A 16,444-nucleotide genomic window follows, 5' to 3' on the forward strand; every position below is an offset into this window, starting at 1 on the left:
ATTTGGTAATGATTTTTGGATGCAGAAAGATGGAGAAACATTTTGGCGGCTAGGTTTTATCTTACTTGTTCTTAGATTAAATTTTTTTCTTCAATTTTCCAAAGTTTTAATCATTGGTTGAGGAAGACGAACCTTTGAAGTTTTATTTATCTCATGAGATTTTGATTTTCATTGTTTAATCTTTATTTGGATATCAAGGATTGTTTGAAATTGATTGATATGCTTGTATGTTTAATTACTGGCTGACTATCTAATAATTTTCTAATACAATCTAAAGCTAAATTAGATATCAAATTCGTAATTGTTTGATCAATCTAATTTGTGAAGCAACTATGATTAATAATTTTCGCTTGTGAATTTGTTAATTCGTAGGTACAAGAATTGACTAGATTAAATACAACCGCTTGTGTTTGTGTTGTTTAGATTAATCAATTTTACTAGTTTGAATGTTCCCTTGGGTTTAAATCTTAATCGCTTGTATTTGGGTTAATTCATAGGTAAGGGTTAATTTAGAACGCTTGTGTCTAATTAACTAAAATTAAGGTGAGATAAAAATTAAATTTCTAATGATGAATATTAAAATATTAACTAATTATTTTTAGAGAATCGATGATCGAGTGAACAACTTCAAAGGCGTAATCGACCGATACCAATGTTTGTTAATTAATTCATTTTTCCATAATTTTAATTCTTGCATGCTAGTTATTAAACATTTATTTTTAATTGATTTTAATTAGTAGTAGTTAAATTCAAATCCAACAACCCCTCTTTTGTTTATTTTCAGTGTTTTTAAGAACACAAATAAATTTCACATTCCTCGTGGGAATGATTTCTACTCTCGCTACTACATGTTTATTTAGTTAATCTGAGTTAGGTTAATTTGGGCGTGAACCGACTAAGCGCTATCAAATTTTGGCGTCGTTGCCGGGGAAGACGCTTAATTTATTTGTGTATTTTTTCATTCTATTCACCTTTTTCTAAGCTGTTTTTGAAAGAATTCTTATGATGTAATACTTTCGAGATATCAAATCGACAAGTATTCACAAGTTTTATCCAGCAACACAGAGAGCCATTCTTCACAGCATGGGAGAGATTCAAGGATTTGACAACCATCTTCCGGTATCATGATTTTTTTAACTATTCTATCCTTACATTTTTTCTTGAAGGTTTGGATGCAGTGACAAGAAGATGAGTAATTGATGGAGCTTTCACAACTAGTAGTTCACTATTTTGCCGAGATGATGATATTATAATACACTTGTTGGATGATATGACATAATTTGACTATTACCGATTTTGGGATCTTACACCACAAGTATGGAGCCACCAATACCCACAAGAAACTCAATACCCGGTTTACAAACCAACCATTCGAGTTTCAAAAGGAGGTGGGAAGTTGTTCTCAATTTATCTTACATCCGTTACATGTTATAAAGAACAAGTTTGTGGCATCGACTGAGGAAGTTATAAAAGATCTAATCAAGTCTAGATGCCACCTTGTGGAGCAAATGGAGAATAACGAGAGATCAATCATCCATGAACACCAAGAACAAGTGAATCAAGATACTCAAGCAGTGACCAACCCAATTTGGTTAAATGATGATGACTCAGAGAGCCAGGATTGTGAGTGCGAATCAAATCATGCTGAATATTTAGAGGTGTTTGAGTCTTCTCTTCTTATTGAACCTCAGTCGGAAGATGGTCTGGAAGAAATAGGGTATGATGGAAATATGTTGCCACTCAAGTTTGAGGATGGCGGAGTTCAAGAGTCTATCGATTTGAGCTCATCGATAGTATTATCATACACATATCCCCAAGAACCTTTCCTTCCATCAATACCAGTTTCAAAAGATTTTGGCTTCCGAGACGCCGTAGAGATGTTCTCTTCCCATGTTTACCAACTACTTTGAAGTGTTGTTGAGGTGACGAGCTAAAACTGTGTATATCTAGCCAAGCTTGAGGGCACATGGAACAAAGACCCATTTGTGGTATCATATGACACTTATTTTGGGCGTTAGCCGCTCTTTGAGGAGTGCTTCTGAGGGTCAAGTTGAAGACTGAAAATCAGGCGCTGCTTGGGAGGCAACCCAAGGGGAGTATTTTCTTTTAATTTTTATTTATTTAGTTTTTTTTTTCATTTTCACTTACAATGAGGATAATGTAAGATTCTAAGTATAGGGGAGATGACTTAGCAAGTCATTGAGAGGATTAAACTGAGTCATTTGCCAGTTTGTTAGTGTTTGTTTGGTGTTGCATAATTAGGATGGAGATTGTTAGCCGATGATGTTATGAAGTTGAAAAAATGACATTTTTGTGAACTTTTTTTTATTCTTGATTGGATATGAGAAACCGTAGGTTGAGTAGTGAATATTTTTAAGCACACATGCTAGACCAGTAAAATGTAGCGATATATAGATGATGTTGTTGTTTGTTGGACCATTGCACGACAATAGGTGTTTGTGGAGCCTGATAGTGTTTTTGAATCTTGATGATCTTTTTGACATGGCATGTACGATCTTGGGTGCACATGTTAATTTTTATGAATTTATTTGTGGAAATAAATTAACTCCATCCAGGTTATGAGAAAGGAGATTGAAATCCTAATCATCTTGCTCGTAACTAAGTATGCGGATTGAATGAGGTTAAAATTTTAAAAAAAATTTAAAATAACAATTCCATCTGGGCTTGGAAAGTGATTGAAATTCTATTCACTGTTCCATAGGTATGCGGATTCAATGGGATTGTAGCTTCAACCGGGCTATAGACGAGGGGATTGAAATTCGAATCCTATCTTAGTTATAGCTAAGTTTGCGGATAATTATTGGGGCTTAAGAAAAACCGGGTGCAAAATCCAAAGGTGCGTATATATATGTCAAGAGAGTTGTGTTGTGTTTAAGTATTGTTGGGAGGAAGGGGCTCTTGTTGGTGATACTCACACTAAAGTTTCATAGGTCGATGAAAAGTCTTAAAACTATGTCTTTTGAAGTTGCATGTAGCTGGAATAACATGACACATACGCACGTTCACACTTGTCTGAAGGTGTATCATGGAAAATCAAGAGTAATCATAAGTTTGTTTTTGTATGTGAGACTTCTGTGAGGCTATGATGTTCATGATCCGTATTGTTTATGTTTTTGTTATGTTTTCATATTATTTTTGCATATCTTGCTCGAGGGCGAGCAAAGGGTTAAGTATGTGGGAGTTTGATATGTCCATATTTTTTTATGTTTATTTGGGTTGAATTGTGATGATTAGGTGTGTTGGAGTGATTTAATTGTTTTTATAGTTCCTAATCATGGTTTGTGATTTGATATAGGAAAATAAAAGAAATGGAGCAAAGAAATGGAAGAGAAGACCTGCAAGAATGAATTATGGAGCATCAATGGTCAAAAAGTAATTTTTAATGCTAGAGAGATCTACATCCAATCTTCACCTTCCAAATTAAAGTTTAAGATGTTTAAAGCTTATGTCCAAATTTCGGCTCGATCCAACGGCTAGAACTTGAGATATGTATTTTTCAAACAAACTGCGCGCTGGAAGGAAGGTATGCACGGACCCAGGCACAGGGTCCGTGCATGTCGCAAAATTTTAAAATTTATGATAGAAAGTTGCTCGCTCGAACGGCAACTTTTGACCGATCGAGCGAGACACGTATTTTGGGAAATATTATCTGAAAAAAAACTTTTGTGGGAAGGACTCTAGCCTTAATTATAATATATTATCTCGATTTTTAGATCTGGTAATGAGTTTTGGATGGCAGAAAGCTGGAGAAACATTTTGACGACTAGGTTCTATCTTCCTTGTTCTTATATTTAATTTATTTCTTCAATTTATCTAAGTTTTAATCCTTGGTTGAGGAAGAAGAACCTTTGAAGTTTTATTTATCTCATAAGATTTTGATTTTCATTGTTTAATTTTTATTTGGGTATCAAGAGTTGTTTGGAATTATTGATATGCTTGTATGTTTAATTATTGGATGACTATCTAAAAATTTTCTCATACAGTCTAAAGCTAAATTAGATATCAAATCCGTAATTGTTTGATCACTATAATTTGTGAAGCAACTATGATTAATAATTTTTGCTTGTGAATTTGTTAATTCGTAGGAACAACAATTCATTAGATTAAATACAACCGCTTCTATTTGTATTGTTAAGCTTCATCAATTTCACTAGTTTGAATGCTACCTTGGGTTTAAATCTTAATCGCTTGTATTTGTGTTAATTCATAGGTAAGAGTTAATTTAGAACGCTTGTGTCTAATTAACTAAAATTAAGGTGAGATAGGAATTAAATTTCCAATGATGAATATTGAAATGTTAATTAATTATTTTTAGAGAATCGATGATCGAGTGAATAACTTCAAATGCGTAGTCGACCGATACCAAGGTGTGTTAATTAATTACTTTTCCATAATTTTAACTCTTGCATGCTAGTTTATAAAAAAATATTTTAAATTGATTTTAACTAGTATTAGTTAAATTCAAATCCAAAAACTCCTCTTTTTTATTTTTAATATTTTTAAGAACACAATTAAATTTCACCTTCCTCGTGAGAATGACCCCTACTCTCGCTACTACATGTTTATTTAGTTAATATGAGTTGAGTTAATTTGGGCGTGATACGACTAAGCGCTACCAAATTTTGGCGCCGTTGCCAGGGAAGACATTTAATTTATTTGTGAATGTCATATGAAGAAATATGATCACATTCTAAATCAAAACACATAAACATATAAGTATGTGATTTAGGGACTCGAGAATCGATAAGAACTCGAGTATTCAATCCCATTCGAATTGATGTGGTCGTTTACCTTTCTCGATGATTCAATGCTCCAAATCTGGATAATAAGATAATAAACTCCTTTAAAAACTTATTTGAATTCAAACAATCAACAATAGAGAATCTATACTATATCGGCTTCAAACTCTATATCGGTTCAAACTTTGCAACTCCAAACTCAACGGCCTTCACACCAATCTGAAATGAAGCAATATCGGATCAATATCTATATTTAAACTCGAACGAACACTGCTCAAATAACTCAAAACAATCGATAACCAAAATCTAAAACCGGCGGCATAACAACTATATTCTGATCAACCGAAAATCACAACAGCAAGATACCAACCAATATAACTCAATAAAACCGCAATCTCAACAAAAAAATTCAAATCAACAAATCTCCAAGCCCCCATTTTCAAAAATCACTATAAAAATCATAATAAATCCAACCATTGTTCTTTTTCCAAACCGTTTTTGAAATAACGATATGTGCGAGCTCATACACAACATATCCAAAAATCATACGATTCAAACAACTTACAAAAATTGAAATATATCCGATTGAAGAAATACTTACAATAAAACAAATCCCTCGTTGACGGGATTGCAAAACTATCTTTGGATTAAAATTCTGTCGGATGGATCGAACGAAAACTCGAAAGCAAAAGATGGAAATCACGTTTGGGGTTTCTTCAATGGAGGAATGCATGTAGAGGAAGAAAAAAATGGAATATAAGAGCTTAGTCATGCTCTTAAAATGATTGACCAAGTGAAAATTCAGAAATTGCACTTTAGTCCCTAAAATTTTGAAAATTACAAAACAACCCCTGAACATATCAATTTGGCCCCTCAAATTCTATATCTTCGAATATCTCAAATAAATTTAATTAAGATAGGTTTGGGGCATTACACTCACAGTCTATGTTATTAAGCATACAAGCTTACGGAACTAACTCAATTCCATCTTAATCCCAATGACCAATTAACAAATACCAATTCTCGATTCATTAGAACATCACATTATTGATTATGATCTCTGTGGGTCCACTTAACAAAAATTATCTGAACCCAAAACACTTGGAATCACAATATCCCTATACTAAGTTCACTTTCAATTATCTCTGACGGTGTCAGACGATAACTAAGAGTAGTCAATGACACAAATATTTACACCAAGTCCGAGTCTACTACTAATTATTATATGTCCAATCATCATAGACACTAAAATCACCAATCCATGAATTATTTCCAATCACATGATCATCTTCTATCATGTACAATCACTGTTATCAGGAAATCTCCTTCCATATTTCTAACGAAGTCAGAGAATAATTTAATGATCATTGATAAAGAAACAAACTTACTACTAGATCAATCCATCTAGTGCATAATCTATCTATTCGGAATATCTTTTTCAAGATTATCCTGACAGAAAAATCTTAGTCTATATCTCTGACGAAGTCAGATGATAACTAATTTATTTTGATACTGATATCCATTATATCTCTACGAGAAAATCCAAAGGTCTAAAATCTATACCTCCCTTTTTGTGACTGTTGCAAAATAACCAGACTAAGGTAGCATCCTTTGTACACCTCTCCCCCTGAATTACAAAAGAATTCCAGAGTAATACAGGCATAAGGTTGTGCCTCCTTTCCATCTAGTCCTGATCACAATCCACAACTATTGGTATAACCCACCACCGTCTCTTGATGAAACCTGACCGGCTTTTTCGGTGTGAATAAATTCTACTGGCAAGCGAACCAGGTCAAATTATAGTAAAATGGACAAAGGTCCAGATTTCGAACCCACATAGACTGTGAAAATATGAATACCAAAATATGCTTATTTCTACTTTATCTAGACGAATCAATAAAGGTGATTCAGATTTTTAGAAAAAAAAAATTAAAAGTGCAATAAAAATCAAATTAAATAGAATGCAACAAAATCTTTGGACTACTTAAAATTTGGGAAAAGCTTCGATCAAGGATACACGTAGGTACCAAACAATTCATGCAACAAGTGATCTATCTAAGATATCAGACTTAATCATAATTTACGAGAATTTTCCTAATTTGTTCGAAGGACTATTTCTAGAACAATCAAACCTATTCAAATATTGATGAACTAATCTTTCGTAATTCTAATCAAATTTGAATGCATTAATTACTGTAAAAATTCAGTAGAAACCTAAACCGCATAATGAAACCAAATTATATTTCTAGTCAGTTTTACACTATGTTGAAAATCAAAGTGATCGAATTCGAGACCTCCTCTGTCGACTTGGAATTGAATAACAAACAAACAAATAACTAGCCAAGAAATTTGTAAGATGAAGATAAATTTGATAATCAAAAAATCAATTAAGTCTGGAAATCTCAAATAAATAAATCAAGTTTTTACATAAACTGTCTGGCCCAATCATGTGGCCTTGATCGAAAGAAGAAAAGGAATTTTATATAATAGGAAAACTTAGATCTCCAGAAGGATGAAAAAAAGTAAAAATAGTATTCGAAATTACAAGTCATCGGAACCAGTTCCCTTGTAACTCGATTTACTATTTGGAACAACCGGAAAAAGGAACTTACCAAGGATTGATAAATATTGGAGAATTGGAAGTTCAAATCTGTGGAATTCCAGGAAAAAAGCGGATCAACTCATTCATGGCTTAGAGTTTCTGGAGGACCATAAACCATGGAAACGCCTTGAAAAAGGAATAGAGTTCATGGCTAAAAAAAAGAATTGGAGAATTCAATAAGGATTCTACGAAATGGAAAACAAGAAAATTGGATAAGGGACAATCCCTTAATCAGATTCGAAAACTCTATTTACAAACAGAGGAACTGTTGAAATTAGTAAGTCATAAACATGATTTACTAGAACGCATTGAAGAGGTAGAAAGGAGTAACCATACTCTACCTTCTGAGAACTTAAAAGGACTAACGGTGAATAGTATTAATCGGATTACCGAGTTACCACACAGTCTGTTAAAAATGGCAGGGCCATTTAGTAATCCCTTTAAGAAATGACAACAAGTACTTTCTCCATATACATTCCGATAGGGATGTTGTATGAACAATATAAGGCTGAGTACTTTGCAGCTTATATTGATTCGGGAGCAGGAATTTGTACAGCAAAAAGAGGAGTATTCCCTGAAGAATGCAAAGAAGATTTGCCAAAAATTGCTAGACTAGATTTCTCTCGAAGAATTTTAATTCTTTGCAAAGGAATAAAACAAGCAGAGATCCTTGTAGGAGGAGCATGTCAAACACCTTGGTACAAGGTAAAGACACCACCAATATATTTCCATGATACATGAGCTGATATCCTGTTGGAAAATAACTTCTTACAAATGTTTAAGAAGTACACACAAGACAATGAGTCAAGAAGACTTATGTTCACTATAATTTGTGATCATAAACTTATCATTCAAAGACTCAAGGTTGCTTTTTATCGACAAATGCCTATAATATTTCACAGCCAGCATTGTGAGACCCCGTTTATAATCATCTAATCTTGAATAAATAACTTCAAACGAACATAAAGAACCGCGGAAAATCGAATCAATTTTTTTTAAGACCTCGCGCCCGCTCTAGTTCAACTCAAAGAATCTTATCGCTCTGATACCACTTAATGTGTGACCCCGTTTCTAATCATCTAATATCGAATAAATAACTTCAAACGAACACAAAGAACCGCGGAAAATCAAATCAATTTTTTTTAAAACCCCGCGCCCGTGCGATATCTTCATCTCGCGCGCGCGCAGACAAAATCTCCAGAGCCTCGCGGAGACGCCCGCGCCCGCACCCGCGCGAGGGGTTAGCTCGCCCGCGCAGGCAAAATTGATTTGATTTTCCGCGGTTCTTTGTGTTTGTTTGAATTTATTTATTCAATATTAGATGATTAGAAACGGGGTCTCACAAGCGTGGTGATAAAGGACAACTTTTTCACCCAAAAAATGAAAGATCCAAGAATATTTGGAGAAATCATGTTGAAAATAACAACAGAACAAGAACTTTAAACAGAGGATATGTAGCTTCTCAAGGTAACTCTAAATCATAGGGATATAGAGTTAGAAAATAATTTATCCCTTGAAGATGTCAAAAAGAGGCTCAAAGAAAGTTACAACGAGCATCCTTTGGCATGGTGGGATAGAAATCAACTCAAAGCCAGCCTTACTCTAAAGGAAGGCAAAGAGTATGAATTCGTCAGATATAAACCTATCCCGATGAACATAACATATCAAAGGGATATGAGAATGATTATCAAGGAACATTTGGACCTTGGTCTAATCAAAGAAGGAGTTTCACCATACAACAGCCCAGGTTTTCTGGTTAGAAATCATGGTGAAATAAAAAGAGGGGAAACCCATGTTTGTTATTAAATATCAAGATATTAATAAAATCCTGGAGTTTGATGGGTACTTCATACCCAGTAGAGAACACCTAATTAACTGTGTGCGAAATGCTAGGGTGTTCTCAAAATTTGATTGTAAGTCTGGATTTTACCAGATTCGAATGGAGGAAGGTAGTAATAAATTCACAGCCTTCTCTACACTATATTTGAGAAGTCATGCCTATGGGACTGGTAAATGCACCCAAAATATTTCAAAGAAAGATGGATAATCTTTTCAAAGATTATTTCGACTTCATGTTTTTATACATTGATGATATTCTTATAACATCAAAAAATATCGACAAAAATGTTAAACACCAAGAGATTTTCTCTAAAATTTGTAAACAAGAAGGGCTGGTTTTATCTGAAAAGAAAGCAGTCATAGCAACAAGGAAAATTGAATTCCTTGGTATTGAGATTGATGAAACTAGAATAATTCTGTAACCCCATATTGTGGAAAATGTAAGCAATTTTTCAGAAAAACTCAAAGATGTAAAAAAAACTCCAGAGTTTTCTAGGAGTAGTTAATTTTGCAGGAATGTTCATAAACAACCTAGCATTGTACAGAAAGGTGTTTAATCCTTTGTTAAAAGAGGATGCCAGGTTTATAAGGACTGATGAACATACTAAAGGGGTAAACAAATGAAGGAGATATTTAAGAATCTCCCAAAAATGGCTATACCATTAGATGAAGATGATCTGATATTATTTACGGATGCCAGTGACGAATGGTGGGCAGCTGTCCTTACCAAGATTACCCCGGATGAAGAAATACCATGCAGATACTGTAGCGGTATCTTTTCAGAATCTGAGTTCATCAGATGACATATCAACGAGTAGGAATTTTATGAAGTTAAAAGGGCTTTTGAAAAATGACCATTATTTTTACTTGCTAAAATAATCACATTGAAGGTTGATAACACCAAGGTAAAAGCTTTCCTCAGAAACACGATTGAATCTAAACCTGAGCAAGTTAGGTTATTAAGATGGCAAGCATTATGTCAAAATTATATTTTTGATATTGTTATTATTAAATCTCATAAACATATTCTTGCAGATTTCTTAACAAGAGATGGAAGGCAGTGAAGTGGATTCCATCATGAAAATGCAGAGGCATCTCAGGGAACACCTTGGGTTGCTTCAAACCGAGTTCAACCAGTTAGTCATTAATGCTGAAATGGCCGGCAGATTACAACAAGCTGATCGGATCAAAGTATGCAATCAAATTACAGGATGTATGCAAGGTCAAACACAACTATGGGCTGCTATTCAAGGGCCAATTGTGAAGGCTATAGAGAAACCATTGGTTTCTCATAAACAAGATATGCTAAAACCATTGGTTTTACAAAAACAAGAAATAAAAACACCGGTTGTGAAACAAGATGTTGAGGAAACAAAAACTCAAGAAACAAGTGTTAATCCATCATCAGCCTTTGATGATCTAGATGAAGCAACAATTGATGAGGATTACTCATCAAGTCAACCCTCTGCCTCTGGGGTAAAAGAGGAAGAGATCAATCTTAGGCCCAACACTGACAAGGGAAAAACTAAGATAAATACTAACCCAGCTATTATTTCTTCATTTCAGGTTTACCAATAGAGGTGGGAGAAATTAAGTACAAGAAGTGAAATTAACCCTAATACTTGCAGGGTTGATGTTGCAGGAATATATCCAAGGGTTTGGCTAAAAAACAATGTCAATCCTAAGGATGTTAAGCTCTGGTATGAATTTGGAGCTTTAGCCTCATTTTATACAACGTCACCAAACTTGCCAGAGATATCACAGTTACCAAAATGGATTCAGGAAGCAGTTCAAGAAACATGAACAAATAACGATCATTTGTCCAGAGGAGATGTGCTTGAATTATATTTCTTTAGTGCAGCTCCAGAACCAACATGGAAAAGGATCACACGAGCATTTTATTTCATCAAGCTAAGGAGACCTGACAAGAATAATCAAAGATTCATCAAGGACCCTCTATCTGAAGAAATACCATTAGTGTCCACTTTTGGAGAAAATGAGATTTCAACCAAAAGGGCATGAGGTATTTGGGTTTGTCTCACCGAGATGGACAAGGTCAAGTTTTCGTTCAAATTTTATCAGAATTCTGTGAACAGATCATTTCTGTTAAACACAATGACATGAAAAACTACGGCTTTTGTGGAAGCACTCTTCGAAAATAAGAGAAACTTTTTGTGGAACAACAAGCTGCCGGGGAGTAAAGAGACTCGCCGAAAATTCTATAACATGGCTCATGTCGGAAGATGGTCAGAAAATATCTGCCCAGAGTGTCCAAACCAGAAGGAGCCAGAATTCGGAAAAAACTTCAGACCCCGAACGGATCGAAAAGAATTTTTCAAGACAAGCAAAGGTGGACAGGGACCACCAAAGATGCGTTTTCCCAGGGGACCATTGCAAAAGCAGAATATGCCCCGACAATAATAAAGAAGACATGTAAGGAGGATAGAGCCAAAAGAAAAAGGACGGCATGTGAATTCTCCACCAAACGATGCCATCAATAATGGCATAACAAGACAAAGTGGATAACGGGTGACTCATCCACTAGCTAAAGATGCCGTTAATAATGGCATAGAAGGACAAGACTAAATAGCTGCAAGATTCCCTGGAGTTTCTCGGTGAAACGAGTGAAACCTGAGCTATAAATACAAGCGTTCAAGGAAGCTGAAGACATCGAGCATTCCCTTCAGTTTTCTTACAAAAAAAATGTTGTAATATTTCTCTTTCTATTGTATTAAGTTCTCGTTTATGTATTTCAAGAACAAGGCTACTATGAATAGCTAAACAAGTTGTCTTTTCCTTTTCAAAGGAGTTGATTTATGTAATAATATAATGTCTGAATAATTTTTCTAAGTATCTTGTTCTTTCGTGCTCATATTTTATAATTAAATTCATATACCATACGTCTTAAGGTAAAAAATGAATTAATACTGTGATGGGTGTCTTTGAAGGAGCTTGTGCAGAAACCATCTATTGCGACTGCGTGGTTGGAGTATGAGGAGCACTTCGTAAAACTCGGCAGGTATGACCCGACGACACTTTGGTCAAAGAGATTTTGAATTTAATTTATCTTACGGAAGCATGTTGGACCCTAATTCAGAGTATATCGGCTGAAAACCTTGCGTAACCGATAGTTTTGCGTTGCCTGAACTGGTTCGATAGGTTAACAATGCCACATACAAAGGATTAGTTACTAAATGATTATTAATTCAAAATTGGGGACCACTAGGGAGTTGAAATAAAGAAAATCGTGGGTAGGGAGTTAAAATAAAGTTTGAAGGGATGGTAGGGATTTTTAAATCATTTACCCTTTGGAAAATATAATCATCATCGTGCAATAAATAAAATTAATCCCTACCAAACTCAAAAGAAGAAAAATGACCAAAATGACTGAATGATGGTTTTGCACAATCTTTAATAAACACTGCATGTATATATATGAACCCAGCACTCGGGCATCCCACATTAGGGGATGCTGTGGAGGAAACGAAAACATCACACATCCTTCCTTTTTTTGTTTGTTGTTTTGTTTTGTTTTTGTTTTTTTTTTTTCATTTCAAGTTTTTGTATTTTTGTATGTTTAACTCATGTTACTCGACATGTTTTTTTTCTTTTCTTTTTTTAAAACAAAATTGACTTTTATTATTTTCTAATTATTCCAATTTAATTTTTTTTGCAAAAATTGTAGGTGCGATGAAAATTCTAGAAATCCCGATCCTTCCTGAATCGCATCTCATTCCTATCCCAAAAAAACCACAACCCAACATTTTCTCGAACCGAGTTTTTGCAATTTTTCTCATCTAGATTAATATCGAGAGAGAGACCGGGAATAAAACTTTATTCCGAGGGGATTCTCGATCACTCCTGAAATAATATTATAATATATTTTATTAATAATTTTAATAATATATTGAGCTAAATATTATTGTGTTTCAACACATATAACAATTAACCGTCGACTTAGTTCACGTTATTTTTTTTATTGTTGGAACGATCGTATAGTAGAATCGCAAAATGATATTTTATTTTTGTGTCTTTTTAAAAATTAAATTAACAATTTAATTAATCCATATTTATAAATATCTAATTAGATCAAATATTTAGAATAAAAGATGCAATTTGACTATCTATTTACAAAATTTATCCATTAATTTTTATCATAATATTTTATTAATAATTATATGATATATCGTATGATGTTTCTCTTTTAACAAAAAAACTTGAAGCATTATCATACAGATTTTAATATTACATGCTTTAAGTCGAATTTTTATTTTATATTTATATATAAATTTTTAAATAGTATTTTTTAAATAAATAATCACTTTTTTGTGTTTTTTTACGAAATCTTGAAAACGAAAAAAAAATTCGGAATTTATTCACCCTACCCGAGAGATCCCGAATATTCGTGATCTGGAATATTCAAGTCTCGAAATATTTTGGGTTCGCGTTCCCAAATATTCATCTCAGGTCCCAAAATATCAGAATTTCTTCTTATTTATTGTAAATTCAAAAAAAAATTGAATTGAAAAGGAAAAAAGAAATAGACGAGTTGAACATGTAGAAATTGGAGGCAAAAAATTGTTTTTTAAAAAATAAAATTGGATTAAAAAATTGAAAAGGAAAATTGGATGAATTAGAAAATAAAAAATAAAGCCAATTTTGTTTTTTGTTTTTTGTTTTTAAAGAAAGAAGAAAAACAACATTGTTGAGTTAAAGAATTAAAAAAAATTACAAAACTTGGAAAAAAAAGAGAAAACAAAGGGAAAAAAAAAAGAAAAAGGAAAAGGCATGTGGGCTGTGGAGGAAACGATGCCTCCACAACATCCCCGAAAGTAGGGATCCTAATCACTTCTTCTTCGTGTCATCCTATGGTTAGTAAAACTCGTCCAACGATTTCCACTAGTAAAATATTTCTTGAAAATGCTATCATATTTTTAAAACACCTTTGACCTTTTTAATTAAAAAATATATATTTAGTAATATAATCGATATCAGATAATAACGAATCTAAATTTTAATATGTTGGGCATAATATCGAGTTAAGATTTACAGAGAGAATTTGGGAATAGATTGTGTGAATTTCATCGGTAAATGAATAAAGAGAAAATGTATTATTGGTTTTGTATGTACATTTTTTTGTGATTTAAGTCGTTATTAATATTGGAAAAATTTCAACCATAGTTTTGTATTGTTTGAATTTTTTTTGGGAAATTTTAGCAATTTTTCAATGTTATATTGATGTGACACCAATAAAACACTGACATGTGTCTTGTTACAACAATTTTATAAATGAAAAACAATTAAAATCTTCATAAACTGGAAGATACAAAATTTAGATTGAAATTTAATAACATAGATAATCAAATAAAAAAAAATAAAAATGTGAAATCAAAAACACAATTTTCCCAAGAATAAATTTAAACAATTTTTCTTTTCCGGACAGAGTCCACCCGAACCCATGCACGGTGATATGTCCATATTTTTCTATGTTTATTTGGGTTAAATTGTGATGATTAGGTGTGTTGGAGTGATTTAATTGTTTTTATAGTTCCTAATCATGGTTTGTGATTTGATATAAGAAAATAAAATAAATGGAGCAAAGGAACGGAAGAGAATAGCCGCAAGAATGAATTACGGAGCATCAATGATCAAAAATTAATTTTTAATACTAGAGAGATCTAAATCCAATCCCACCGTTAAAATTAAATTTCAAGATGTTTTGAAGCTACTGTCCAAATTTCCACTCAATCCAACGGTAGAACTCGAGATATAAGTTTTTGAAGAAAACTGCGCGCTGGAAGGAAGGTATGCGCGGACCCAGGCACAACACTGGAACTGGCACTGGCACTGGCACGAGGTCCGTTCATGTCGTGAAATTTTAAAATTTGGGACAGAAAATTGCTTGCTCGATCGGCAATTTTTGACTGATTGAGCGAGGCGCGAATTTTGGAAAATATTATCTGAAAAGAAAACTTTTGTGGGAATGACTATAGCCTTAATTATAATATATTATCTAATTTTTTAGATTTGGTAATGATTTTTGGATGCAGAAAGATGGAGAAACATTTTGGCGGCTAGGTTTTATCTTACTTGTTCTTAGATTAAATTTTTTTCTTCAATTTTCCAAAGTTTTAATCATTGGTTGAGGAAGACGAACCTTTGAAGTTTTATTTATCTCATGAGATTTTGATTTTCATTGTTTAATCTTTATTTGGATATCAAGGATTGTTTGGAATTGATTGATATGCTTGTATGTTTAATTACTGGCTGACTATCTAATAATTTTCTCATACAATCTAAAGCTAAATTAGATATCAAATTCGTAATTGTTTGATCAATCTAATTTGTGAAGCAACTATGATTAATAATTTTTGCTTGTGAATTTGTTAATTCGTAGGTACAAGAATTGACTAGATTAAATACAACCGCTTGTGTTTGTATTGTTTAGATTAATCAATTTTACTAGTTTGAATGTTACCTTGGGTTTAAATCTTAATCACTTGTATTTGGGTTAATTCATAGGTAAGGGTTAATTTAGAACGCTTGTGTCTAATTAACTAAAATTAAGGTGAGATAAAAATTAAATTTCTAATGATGAATATTAAAATATTAACTAATTATTTTTAGAGAATCGATGATCGAGTGAACAACTTCAAAGGCGTAATCGATCGATACCAATGTTTGTTAATTAATTCATTTTTCCATAATTTTAATTCTTGCATGCTAGTTATTAAACATTTATTTTTAATTGATTTTAATTAGTAGTAGTTAAATTCAAATCCAAAAACCCCTCTTTTGTTTATTTTCAGTGTTTTTAAGAACACAAATAAATTTCACATTCCTCGTGGGAATGATTTCTACTCTCGCTACTACATGTTTATTTAATTAATCTGAGTTGGGTTAATTTGGGCGTGATACGACTAAACGCTATCAAATTTTGGCGTCGTTGCCGGGGAAGAAGCTTAATTTATTTGTATATTTTTTCGTTCTATTCACCTTTTTCTAAGCTGTTTTTGAAAGAATTCTTATGATGTAATACTTTCGAGATATCAAATCGACAAGTATTCACAAGTTTTATCCAGCAACACAGAGAGCCATTCTTCACAGCATGGGAGAGATTCAAGGATTTGACAACCATCTTTCGGTATCATGATTTTTTTAACTATTCTATCCTTACATTTTTTCTTGAGGGTTTGGATGCAGTGACAAGAAGATGAGTAATTGATGGAGCTTTCACAACCAG

This window comes from Henckelia pumila, chromosome 4 (assembly GCF_033568475.1).
Source record: "Henckelia pumila isolate YLH828 chromosome 4, ASM3356847v2, whole genome shotgun sequence".
NCBI lineage: Eukaryota > Viridiplantae > Streptophyta > Magnoliopsida > Lamiales > Gesneriaceae > Henckelia > Henckelia pumila.